Here is a 13,260-nt window from a genome sequence, read left to right as displayed (position 1 = left end):
CCCCATATTCCTTGATACAGTATAATGCAGCCCACATCTAATATATAAAGCTCAAGTGTGTGTATGTATGCATGTGTGTATGTATGTCCGGGATTGGCATCCGCACGTCGCAGCTACAGCCACAAAATTTGGCACAGTCACACGTCTGGACCTCGAGAGTGTCCTAGGCTATGTTGTGAGGCAAAATTTTAACCCCGCGCGTTCCAATTCACCAAACAATTTTGCCCCTATTTACATAATGGGGAAAAAGTGTGTGTGTATCAAGCCCCGTTCCTCATTATGACGTCATAATGGTTGACTATGGAATGGAGGATGTGTGATGGGTATATGGGCACTCGACTATGGGATGGAGGATATGTATGACGGGTATATGGGCACGGGACTATGGGATGGAGGATATGTATGATGGGTATATGGGCATGGGACTATGAGATGAAGGATGTGTGATGGGTATATGGGCACTAAACTATGGGATGGAGGATATGTTTGATGGGTATATGGGCACGGGCCTATGGGATCGTGGATATGTATGATGGGTATATGGGCACGGGACTATGGGATGGAGGATAATTATAATTTGCTATAACTAACCACAGTTAGTTACTATGCCCAGGCAGCGCAGGGCTCTTCAGCTAGTATAGAATAAAGCAGCCACCCCACAGAATATAATGCAGCCCCGCCATATAATATAATGTAACCCCCATAGAATATAATGCAGCCCCCCCTCTTATAGTATAATGCAGCCACTCCACAGAAAATAATGTAACCCCCCCTTAGAATATAATGCAGCCCCTCCATAGAATATATGGCAACCCCCTCAGAGTATAATGCAGCCCCTTATATAGTATAATGTAGCCCTTCCATAGAATACAGTGTAGCCCTTCTCATAGTATAATGCAGCCCCCATAGAATATAATAAAGCCCCCATACAATATAATATAGCCCCCCATAGAATATAGTGCAGCCCCCCATAGAATACAATGTAGCCTCCTCATAGTATAATGTAGCCCCCTCAGAGTATGATGCAGTCACCTCCCCAAAGAAAATAATGTAATGTAGCCCCAAATAGAATATAATACAGCCCACCTCCCCATAGAATATAATGTAGCCCCCCATATTATATAACACAGCCTCCTCCACAGAATAAAATGTACCCCTCATGGTATATAGCACAGCCCCACACGGCATATACCACAGCCGCACACAGTATATAGCACAGCCCCACCATGGTATATAGCCCAGCACCACAAGGTAAATAGCCCAGCATGGTATATATAGCCCATCATGGTATATAGCCCAGCACCACATGGTATACAGCCCGGCATACAGCCCAGCACAGTATATAGCCGCCCCCCCCGAATGACCCCACAGTCCAGTACTTACACGGAAATTAAAAAAAAAACAAAAAAAAAAAACAAAAAAAAAAAACCTTCTCACCTCTCCTCGTGCCCCGCGCTGCTCCCAGCTCCTGTCTCCTGCTCTGCCTGGTACACAGTGAGTGCGTGATGATGTCATCGTGCACCCGCTGTGTCAGAGGCAAAGCGGGGAATGATGGGAGAGGGAGAGTCAGCTGATGCTCTCTCCTCCATCATTGCTTTGAACTGTACCAGCAGTCACCGGTATAGTTCAATGCGGCGGGGGGAGTCGGCTCACAGGGGCCCCATAGCGGCTGCGTGATGTGCCGCTAGCTGGGGGGGCCCCTGGGGGAGCGGGGCCCTAGGCAGCTGCCTGGTCTGCCTGCCCCTGAGGCTATGAATATCAGCCCTCAGCTGTCTGCATAGCCTTTACTGGCTATTAAAATAGGGGGACCCCCAAAAAATGACGTACGTGGGGTGCCCCTATATTTTATAGCCAGAAAGTCTACGCAGACAGCTGCGAGCTTATATTCATAGCCTAGGAAGGCCATGGATATTGCCCCCCCGGCTACAAATACCAGCCCGCAGCCGCCCCAGAAATGGCACATCTCTAGGATGCGCCAATTCTGGCACTTAGCCCCTCTCTTCCCACTGCCGTGTAGCGGTGGCATATGGGGTAATAAGTGGTTAATGTCACCTTGCTATTGGATGGTGACATTAAGCCCGGTTAATAATGGAGAGGTGTAAAAAAAAAAAAGACTCCTATCCATTATTAATTTATTAAGTGTTAAAAAAATAAGAATAAAGTTTTTTAATTAAATAAAACACATTGTTTCAAAATTTTTATTGTACATCTATCCATTCGAAGCCATCGATCACCTGCAAAAAAAAAAAATAAAAAAAACAAAACAATATACTCCCTGTCCGACGTAATCCCATTAACAATTGTCCCATGACGATCTCCCCTATAGAGCTGTCACATCAGCAGATGTGACCTTTCTATAGGCCTCCGATGACACACTGACCGGAGATAACCCTCCAGCAGTGTGTCATCGGAGATAAGCCTCTCGCTTTACGGCACTACATCGTGAGAAAATTCTCACACTGTAGTGCCGCAAAGTGACAGATGAACTCCGGTGACCTGTCGGCGGCGGAATGATACAATGCGGAAGATTATCTCCGTCATTGTATCACTGGAGCCCCTGGAGAGTGAACACATCAGCTGATGTGACTGCTCTCCACGGGAGATCTTCGTGGGACAATCGTATTAATTGGATTACGTCGTCACAGGGAGTATATTTTTTTTGTTGTTGTTTTTACAGGTGATCGAGGGCTTCGGGGATTAGGTGTAGATGGTGAGTATGGACTATATATGTGTGCATGTTTTTTTTTTTACATTCAACACATTAGCCAGATGATGGGGCTACTACTGTCCCATCATTGGTTAATATGTCAATCACTGTCACTGTAGCAGGCATAGCCCGATGGGACTTGTAGGGACACACACGCAGGCCCCTGCACCATACAGGCACACAGTGTCAGCGCACGCGCAGTTAAAAAAGCGGAATCCGTCGCCAGATTCCGTCATTTGTCAGACAGTGGCGGATCCGCCACCCATAGGCTTCCGTTCTAGCAAAAATCTGATCAGTCGCTGTCCAATTTTTCAACGTGGACAAAAAATGTGCCTATGTCAGTTGTCTCGTCCGACGGACAAAATTTCCGACGGATCCGTCGAACGACGGATGAAACCTGCGGCCATCCGTTGCAATCTGCCGCTAATACAAGTCTATGAGAAAAAACGGATCCAGCGGCAGTCGCTGGATCTGTTTTTTTTTCAAAATTCGACAGATTGTGACTGATGGTAAAAAACTGATATGTGAAAGGGGCTTAAGCTGTAACATGTGGCCGCTGCAGCTGTACGGAAGCGTCCAATCCGCAGCAAATCCTGACCGTTTAAATATACCCTAAGGCTATGTGCACACGCTGTGGATTCACCCGAGGATTTGTATCTGTGGATCCGCAGCTAAAATGACATGCGGTTTTACCTGCAGATTGGCCAGCGGTTTTCCCCTGTAGTTTGACACCTGGAAAATGGAATAGGTGACAAACCGCAGCGGAATCCGAAGAATTGACATGTCAATTCTTTCTGTGGATTCAAAGCTGCAGCTTTTCCGCAGTTGAAAAACCGCAGCATGTGCACAGCAGATTGTAAATCACATAGACTTACATTGTACTGTACACTGTCTGCAGAACTGCTGCAAATCCGCAGAGGCCAAATCCGCAGCAGAATCTGCAGCGTGTGCACAGTCTAAAAGTCAGAGGAGTCTCCCAGATAGTTTCAATCAATCAGTCACCCTCTGAAGTGGGATTTGGCCGTTCTCACAGCAGGCTGTCAAGCTGACCCGCTACTGCCAATTAATTGATAAAATGATTACTTTTCAAAATAAATTAAAAAAAAAAAAAAAGAAAATGGTATCGGCTCCCACATAATTTTTCCAACCAGAAGAGGGAAATCAGAGATTGGGGGGGGATGTTTATAGCCTCGAAAGGCGGTAATACCCATGGAACTATCGAGGCTATATCAGCTCACATCTGTATATTTAGCCTTTCCTGGTTATTAATCCCTTTCAGACATCGGGTAATAGTACATCGATGTCGGACTCCCTCCCTGTTTTGAACAGCTGACATGTGCCTGCAAAAGCCGCTGGTGGAATCGCGATCCACCCGCTATTAACCCGTTAAATGCCGCTGTAAAATTTTGACAGCGGCATTTAACAAGCGCTTCCGGCAATCACGCCGGCAATCCGTCCACTGGTGCCCCGCGTCACATGATCGCGGGTCACCGGTGTGTTGGCATGACAACCAGAGGTCTCCTGGAGACCTCTATGGTTGTCAGTGCCGGCGTTCATAGCAAGTGACTAATTCTACAGTACCACAGAGGCGAACTGATCATCACCTGTATGTAGCAGAGACTATCGGGTTATGGCAGCATGGTTATAAGCATGCCAAAAGTTAAAGAAAAATGTTTTTAAAGATAAAAAATATAAAAGTTCAAATCACCTCCCTTTCACCCCATTCCTCTACAACCAACGGTACATACCGCACGCTAAAGGGGCCATTAACTCCAGAGCGACGAATGTCGTCACCCACAGATGCGCCACTTTAATTATGTTCCCCTGCACAGCATTCAGGCAATTTCATATAACCAATCTACACGCTTAGTAAAAGCACTCTGTTATACTTCTCTGAACCAGCATTCTTAAGAATTCTCTGATGAAGGTATAAGTGTTGGACCCAAAACATTCAGTGATTTTTTTTTTGTCTGGATGCCAGTAAATGGAACTTTCTTTTTCACTATTTTGAGTGCCAAGTTCATTACCTGGAGAATCATAATGGCAGGTCAGTTTTAGCATTTAGTGAACCAAGTAAAAAAAAGCCAAACAAAAAAAACAAGTGTGGCATTTCACTTTTGTTTTGCAATTTCACCGCACTTGGAATTTTTTTCCTGTTTTCTAGTACATAACATGGTAAAACCAATGGTGTCATTCAAAAGTACAACTCGTCCCACAAAAAACAAGCCCTCACACGACCATATTGACAGAAAAATAAAGTTACGGGTCTGGGAAGAAGAGGAGCAAAAAATGAAAACGCAAAAGCGAAGATACCTCCAGGGGTTAAGGGGTTAAAATGGGGGACCATCCCCCCCCAAAAAAAAAAACACACAGTCCCCCAATAATATCCAGCAAAGGCTATGCAGACAGTTGCGAGCTGATAGTAATAGCCTAGGAAGGGACCATGGATATAGGCCTACTCCAGGCTAAAAACATCAGCTCTAAGCCGCCACAGAAAAGGCGCATCTTTAAGATGCAACAATTCTGACACTTAACCTCGCTCTTCCCACTGTGCCTGGTTGATGTTACCTTTGTACTGTCAGGTGATATCAAGCCCAGAGGTTGGAAATTGAGAGGCATCAATAAGATGCCCCCATTATTAACCCAATAGTCATATTGTATAAAAACACACACCAAGAATAAAATCCTTTTAAGGAAACCTGTCACCCCCAGATGCATTTTTCAGTTAAAGAGCCACCTTCAGTAGCACTAAGGCTGCATTCTGTGAAGGTGGCTCTTCTTTTTCTGACCCTTAGTAACGCTGAAATATCGACTTTTATAAATAGCTCCTCATACCTGTAACGTGTCCCCCTGTATCAGCCGCCTACCATCCGTCCATCATGCCTGTCCAGTGTCTTGGTGCTGCCCACCATCTGTCCATCATGATGCCCCTGTGCGTCGCTGCATCCTCCTGTTTTGAATGCCGGCACCTGTGCTGTGACAAGAGTTCTCAGGCATGCACAGTCCGTGCTGCCCAAGAACCGACATCAGGCCATTGCGCCTGTGTGTTGCGGAGGCCCCAGCCCCACAGTGTGAATACATCATAACACACTGCGGGTCAGGATCTGAGGCCTCTGCAACACGCAGGCGCAATAGCCTGATGTCGGTTCTCGGGCAGCGCGCACTTTATTAAGCATTGTAAAGGCCCTTTTACATTTAGCGATGCACCACCGATCCCGACCACGATACGACCCGGTCAGGATCGCTGGTGCATTGCTAAATGATCGCTAGTGAGCTGCCACACAGGCAGATCTCACAGCGATACAGCGGACGATACTTGCCTTTCAGACGCGGCAATCCTGACGTCCTCCCGCCCGCCTCCACACGTCGCTCGTCGGCACCACAGGAAGCGCCCGACGAGAAATGGAGCCGGCCGATCTCACGCGATCAGCGACAGACAGCGGGGGAGCCGGTCGGAGGTAAGTATCACACATAGCGATATCGCTATAACGTCACAAAATCTGTGACGTTATAGCGATATTGCTATGTGTAAAACCCCCTTAAATCCAGAAAAACGAGACGTTTTTAGTCAAGATCAATTGTCTGGATAGAGTAAATCAGTGTCTAGTAGTGTCAGGTGAAGGTCTGTGGTGTCCACTACTAGACACCGTTTTCCTCTATCCAGACGACTGATGAAGGCCTTGTTGACTGAAACATTTATTTTTCTGGATTTATTACGCTTACTAAATTTCCTTTGAACACACTTAAACGAGTGCCAAGCATTTCTACGTTACAGTTGACAGATTTGGTTATCCTACTTGTGCACTGCTATTTTTCCATCAGTGCCTTGTTTTCTTTTCATGTCTCACTGTTACCAACCTGTGGGCTTGATGTCACCTGACAATACAAAGGTGAAATCAACCCCCCATCTATTACCCCACTTGCCACTGCACCAGGGCAAGTGGGAAGAGCGAGGCTAAGTGCCAGAATTGGCCTTTTCTGGAGCGGCTTAGAGCTAATGTTTTTAGCCTGGAATGGGGGTGGGGGGTGACGACTATAGTTGGGTCGCCCTCCCAGGGCTGTGGGATACTCGGTACCGGGCCGGTATTAGTGGGATGTGTCACGGCACCAGTGACCCGAACCGTGGCCCTGGGCGCCCAAGTAATAGGAAAATGTGAATGGTGGAATGTAGTTAGATGAATAGTTCGTGACGCCACCTGTGGTGCTCGGCAAGGGAGGTGTTAAGCCGACGCTGCATGCAGATCCGCTGGGACTGATGGTATGGTGCAGCAAAGATGTAAAAGCTCCCCACAGGTGAAGCTATAGTCCCAGGGCAGTGTAGATGTGGTTGGCACGGGGATGTAGCGGTGCTGGAAAGATCGGAAGCAGACAAGACAGCGGGGTGCAATTCCTGTACCTTTACTTGGTAAATGCAGTCCAGGGTCCCGATTACAGATGGTACCAGAGCAGGCTAGCCTGGAAGCAACTCAGGGATTCTCTCTCAGCAGATGGGCTGTGCAGTCTCCTTAGCGCTTATTTGAGGGATCTCTAGTACCGAGTTACACTGAAGTTCCTCCTGTCAGATGTTCCCAAGAACTCTACTTGTACGACAAACAGCTGTAGCCTGTTCCAGGGACTCCTCACTTCGAAGTCCCGGCTCACTATCAGTGGGAGTATTACATTTACAGCCTTCTACTCCTCTGGTGTCTGCTGTAGGACCATCAGTGTCCATACAGCCGTGAAGACCAGGCTCCAGGTCATGCGCTCTCATGGGAGATGAGCTCTTCCTCTCAGCTCTATCTCAGCGCTCCTTCCACATTTCACCCTCCGCAGACTCACTAACTACTCCCTCCCCTTGGCTCTCAGAGAGCACTCCTCTGAATTCTGGTTCAGAGCTCCCCCTGCTGGCCTGGAGTGGAACTGTGTAGCATGCATAGATTGACTGCGAGAGAGACCAGTCATTGCCTCCAAGCCTGGCATTACCCTCCCTGGAGGAAGGCAAAGCTACTGTGGCGACCTTACTCCTGGGGGCACCACATTCCCCCCTAGTGCAAGTCAGCACTCCTGGGCTGAACAAAACATGAAAAAACATATCAACAGTTAAACAATAATAATTGTACAAGATTTAAAAATGAAAAAGTTACAAAAACCAAGTGCTTCAAAAATGGTCCTATGATGATAAGTCCAAGCATCAATGTCCATAGTCCATTCCTGGGCAAATGGTGAACTATTTACAAGGAAAGTATTTAACCACATGCAGTCCTGTGGTCCAATGCCCATAAACAAGGGAAAAAACTGGAAAATTTAAAGGAAATTCTTACAGGTTACCTGTAGGTATAAAAGCTTAGACAGTTACATATATACATACATTTTAACAGTCATATTTCTTTATATGCGTAATCTAATGGGTGGTATACCTTGGGTGATACGAGTAGATCTGCGTAACACTGGTGTTGTGATGGCCCTTACTGATTGTCTGGTTCTAACTACTGGGTGGTACATGTCTACGTGTTCTTAGAGTCACCATGGGCATGTCAGATTCACTACTGGCAGGGCGATGATTCTCTGTCTCCACTGCTGGTGTAGCATCTGCTGCCTGATTTTCCTTATCTTCTTCAGGGTTTTCTGGAATCACTTCTTCCTGTGCTACCAATTGGGGAAATGTCAACACTGGCACCACTATAGCATCATTTACTTTAGTCCAATTCGCAGGGAATTCTTCAAGTATTGTGCTGACCTTCTCTTCTTCCTCTATGGGTTGGATGTTGACTGGTTCTTCCACTCTTTCCTTCAACAGGTCAGGACATAGTTTCAGGTGATCTCTTGATATTGCTGCTGAGGTTTCTCCTCCATCTTTGCTAATAAGGCATACCTTGGCATTATCAAAGTTTGAGGGCAGAATGGTATAAGGTTCAGCTTCCCATTGATCATCCAATTTGTGCAATCTTCTTTTCCTTTTTAAGACTTGTTCTCCCAGCGACAAGGGAACGGCAGGTGCATTTTGATTGTAAAGCTTCTCCTGCTTTTGTCTTGCCTGAGCTAGACTCTTTTCCACGCATTCTTGAACTCTTTTGTACTGTTGTCTTTCTGTATCCCAGTCAGCATCTGGTGACGTTACTTCAGGCGTAAGGACTCCCACGTCCAAATCAATAGGCAGTTTAACAGGTCTTGCTCTCATTAAGTAGGCTGGGGTACAGTTGGTGGAATTCACTAGAATATGGTTGTAGAGGTCTACCAGATCTGGCAACTTCTCTGGCCACAGATTTCTCTCTTCCAAGGGCAAAGTCTTCAGTAGGTCAATTGTGGCGCCCCCAGGAGTATGGTCGCCACACTGGCTTTGCCTTCCTCCAGGGGAGGGTAATGCCAGGCTTGGAGGCAATGATGGGTCTCTCTCACAGTCAATCCATACATGCAACACAGTTCTACTCCTGGCCAGCAGGGGGAGCTATGACCCAGGATTGTGGGGAGGAGGGCTCTCTGTGGGCCAGGAGGAAGTAGGAGTTAGTCAGTCTGCGGAGGGTGAAGTGTGCAGACGTGGAATGCGAAGCTGGAGGTTGAGCTGGAGAAGGCGAGCTCCCTCAGCTTGAAAGCGCAGAGAACTGGAGTTGGGTCTCCACAGTGGTACAGATACTAACGGTCCTGCCACAGATACCCGAGGAGTAGGAGGCTGTAAATGCCCTGCTCCCATCTAAGACTTGAGGCACAACAGCAGAACCGATAGAGCTGGGGATTCAGAGAGAGAGGAGTCCCAGAGAGGCTACAGCTGTCTGCCGTGCAAGTGGAGTTCTTGGAACATCTGACAGGAGGAACTTCAGAGTAACTGAGTACTGGAGTGCTTCACACTACACAAGCGCTAGGAAGGAGACTGCACAGCCAGTCTTTGAAAGAGAATCCCTGAGTTGCTTCCAGGCTAGCCTGCTCCAATACCATCTGTAATCAGGACCCTGGACTGCAGTTATCAAGTAAAGGTACAGAAATTGCACCCCGCTGTGTCGTGTCTGCTTCCTACCCTGTCGGCACGGCTACATCCCCGTGCCAACCATCCCCGTGCCCTGGGGTTACAGCTTCAACTGTGGGGAGCTACACCATATCTAAAGCTGCGACACACCATCAGCCCCAGAGGACCTGCACGCAGCGTTGGCTACCATCTTACTTGCCAAACACCACAGGTGGCGTCATGAACTTTCCTTATAAACTACATTACAAACATCACCGCCATTGATATTGGGGCCCAGGGCCACGGAGCGGGTCACCGCTGCTGTGACACATCATCCCCCGACACCGGCCCGGTACCGAGTACCCCACAGCCCTGGGTGAAGCGTGGGGTGACCCATAATCACTACCTGGTTCATCTTCTCACACATGCCATTGGTCTGTGGGTAGTACGGTGTTGTCCGGATCTTCTTACAACCATACAAGTTACAGAATTCCTGGAACACTTCTGCCTCGAAAGCTGGACCTTGATCTGTAAGCAATCTTTCAGGATATCCATGTGGTCTACAGAAGTGCTGTTGGAATGCTCTGGCTGCTGTCCTGGCTGTTTGATCTTTGACAGGCACAACTACCAGGAATCTTGAGTAGTGGTCCACGATGGCAAGAGCATAGATGTATCCTGAACAGCTTGGGACCAGCTTCACATGGTCCAGGGCGACCAACTCGAGTGGCTGTTTGGTTACAATTGACTGCAGAGGAGCTCTCTGGCTGTTTCGATCCTTTCTGCGCAGGTTACATTGTCCACATTCTCGGCACTACTTTTCAATGGCTTTCCTCATACCAGCCCAATAGAATCTCTCTCGGAGCAAAGCTTCCAACTTCTTCCATCCGAAGTGTCCAGCTCCATTGTGGTATGCTTCTAGGACCACTCTCTTCGGGACCACCACCTGCCAGACCAGCTCAGGAGTACGGGCATTGATACTCCTCCGACACAGCTTTCTTTCATAGATGAACAGCCGGCCTCTCTCCTTCCACAACTGCTGGGTTTCCTCAGGAGCATCCAACCCTGGACGTGAGTCAGCTTGTGACAGTAGCTCCTTCACCAGGCGGACCGCAGGGTCACTATCTTGCGTTTCTGCCCAGTCGTGATGGGGCAATGGATTCAGGGTGACCTCCTTCAAGCCAGACCGTCAGTTTCTCACTGCTTGGGCACGTTGGGCCGTAATTGGCCGGTGGAAGGGAGGTAGCTCTATTTCTTCAAGAGCCTCAGGGTCTTCTCCTGCATCAGGCAGATTAGGCATCCTGGACAGCACGTCAGCATTGGCATTCTTGTGCCCTGCTCGGTACTTGATGGTGAATTCATAGTTAGATAGCCGAGCCATCCATCGCTGCTCCAGTGCACCTAGTTTTGCAGTTTCCAAGTGAGTCAACGGATTGATGTCCTTGAAGATAGTAAACTTGGCGAAGGCTAGGTAATGTTTGAACCTTTCGGTGACAGCCCAGACTATGGCAAGGAACTCCAGCTTGAAAGAACTGTAGTTGTCAGGGTTCCTTTCAGTGGAACGCAGCTTCCTGCTGGCGTAGGAGATCACTCTTTCTTTTCCATTCTGTGCCTGCAACAGTACTGCTCCTAGTCCCACATTGCTGGCGTCAGTGTACAGCACAAAGGGTTTGTCATAATCTGGGTAGGCCAGAACTTCGTCACCTGTGAGAGCCATCTTCAGCCGAGTGAAGGATCTCTCCAACTCCTCAGTCCATTCAGAGGTGAAATTTTTCTGTTTGGTCTTCTTGGACTGCCCCACCAGAAGATTTTGCATAGGGGGGGCCATTTCAGTAAAGCCTTTGATGAATCTTCGGTAGTAGCCTACCAGTCCAAGGAATTGGTGTACTTCATGAAGGTTGCTGGGCTTCGGCCAGTCCCGGATGACTCTGACCTTGTCAGGATCTGGTGCCACACCTTCTGCACTGACCACATGACCGAGGTACTGTACCTTGGGCTTCAGGAGGTGGCATTTGGAAGGCTTCACCTTCAGGCCAAAATTGGACAAAGCTTCAAACACTTCAGCCAGGTGTTCCAGATGATTTTCATAGGTTTTGGAGAAAACAATGACATCATCCAGGTACAACAGGACCGTCTCAAAGTTCATGTGTCCCAGGCAGCATTCCATCAGCCGTTGAAATGTTCCTGGAGCGGTGTAGAGCCCGAATGGCATATAGTTGAACTCACAGAGACCCATTGGAGTGGTAAATGCTGTTTTTTCCTTGTCTGCCTCTGCCACAGGAACCTGCCAATACCCACTAGTGAGATCCAAGGTGGAAAAGTAGTTAGCAGTTTTAAGTGCAGCTAATGATTCCTCAATTCTAGGTAATGCTTAGGCATCTTTATGTGTAATGCTGTTAATTTTCCTGTAATCAACACACATTCTCATGGTACCATCCTTTTTCTTTACAAAAACTATGGGAGCTGCCCATGGGCTACAACTGTCTCTGATAACCCCAGCTTCCTTCATCTCTCTCAAACTGTTAGCACATTGGTATTGTGTTGGGGGTATAGGCCGGGTACCTTTCTTTAATAGGTGGATGATCTCCAGTGGGGATATGATGTTGAACCCCTTTTGCCTGCCCAAAATCTAGTGGGTGTTTGCTGAATACCCGCTCATATTCTTGTGTCACTCTGTAAACCCCATTTTTCTGGTATGAGGGTGTAGAGTCAGTTCCCACATGCAGTTGCTGACACTACTCCTCCGGCTGCTTCACAGAGCCATTGTCCTCCACCTGGTCGGATGAGACCCAAGGGCTCTGCTGCCTGCAATGAGTTATTAGCAGTGAGCAGCTTAGCAACTGTGGCATACCGAGGTATTGTGGCCTACTCCCCACAATTTCAAGAGGCGTAGAGGCATTCTCCCTTTTCGTACATCAACCACCCCTCTGGCTGTCAGGACAGTGGGCCTGCTATCGGAGTATACTGGTTCTACCAATGCCTGGTAATCTCTCCCTCTGAGACCTATAGCTGCCCGACACCAAATCAACATTTCACACCTGGGGGGTATTGCAATGGGGAAGGGATCACTCACTCTGACACTGCCAATTTCTCTGCCAGAGAGTTCTACCTGTCTTTGCATCAGGGCTCTGATCTCCTTCTGCAGGACTCGTTCACTGGAACCATCAGTCTCAGCCACCTGTTGCAACAAGACAATCTCGGAAAGACAATTTTCAATTACATTTGTACCAAGAGTCATCATGGGATTACATTCACGTCGATCAATATCCACAACTATCAGACCTTGAGATTTTAGGTCTACCCGACCCACTTTAACAGTAATCTCTTTACATCCAATCTGCGGCAAAGACTGACCATTACTGGCAACTACTGTCAGTTCATCAGTTGGGCCACGGGTAAGTTCAGAATCAGCCCAATACCTCTTGTAAAGAATGTACGGCATAGTGGTCACCTGGGAGCCAGTGTCCAGCAGAGCTTTTATGGGGATACAGTCAATCACCACAGGAAGGATTGGTCTCCCTCCAACATACTTGGCTCTCCAGTTCTTTGGGCCTGCGGATCCTATTCCTGGGGGTTGGCCCTCTGCCCCAGGGGTTGCTCGTTTAAAGGACAGAATCTTGCAAGATGACCTGCCTTATAA

The 13,260-nt window shown here is 47.9% G+C and overlaps 1 protein-coding gene across 3 annotated transcripts in view; it reads right to left on the bottom strand.

Annotated features, from left to right (window-relative positions):
- PPP2R2B (protein phosphatase 2 regulatory subunit Bbeta) overlaps positions 1-13,260 on the bottom strand; it is a 564,935-nt gene that overhangs the window by 306,977 nt on the left and 244,698 nt on the right. The window lies entirely within an intron of this gene.

The sequence above is a fragment of the Dendrobates tinctorius genome, unplaced genomic scaffold (genome assembly GCF_039654945.1).
Source record: "Dendrobates tinctorius isolate UK_male_01 unplaced genomic scaffold, ASM3965494v1 ptg000043l, whole genome shotgun sequence".
NCBI classification, from domain to species: Eukaryota; Metazoa; Chordata; class Amphibia; order Anura; family Dendrobatidae; genus Dendrobates; species Dendrobates tinctorius.
This window is presented reverse-complemented; position numbering and strand designations above follow the sequence as displayed.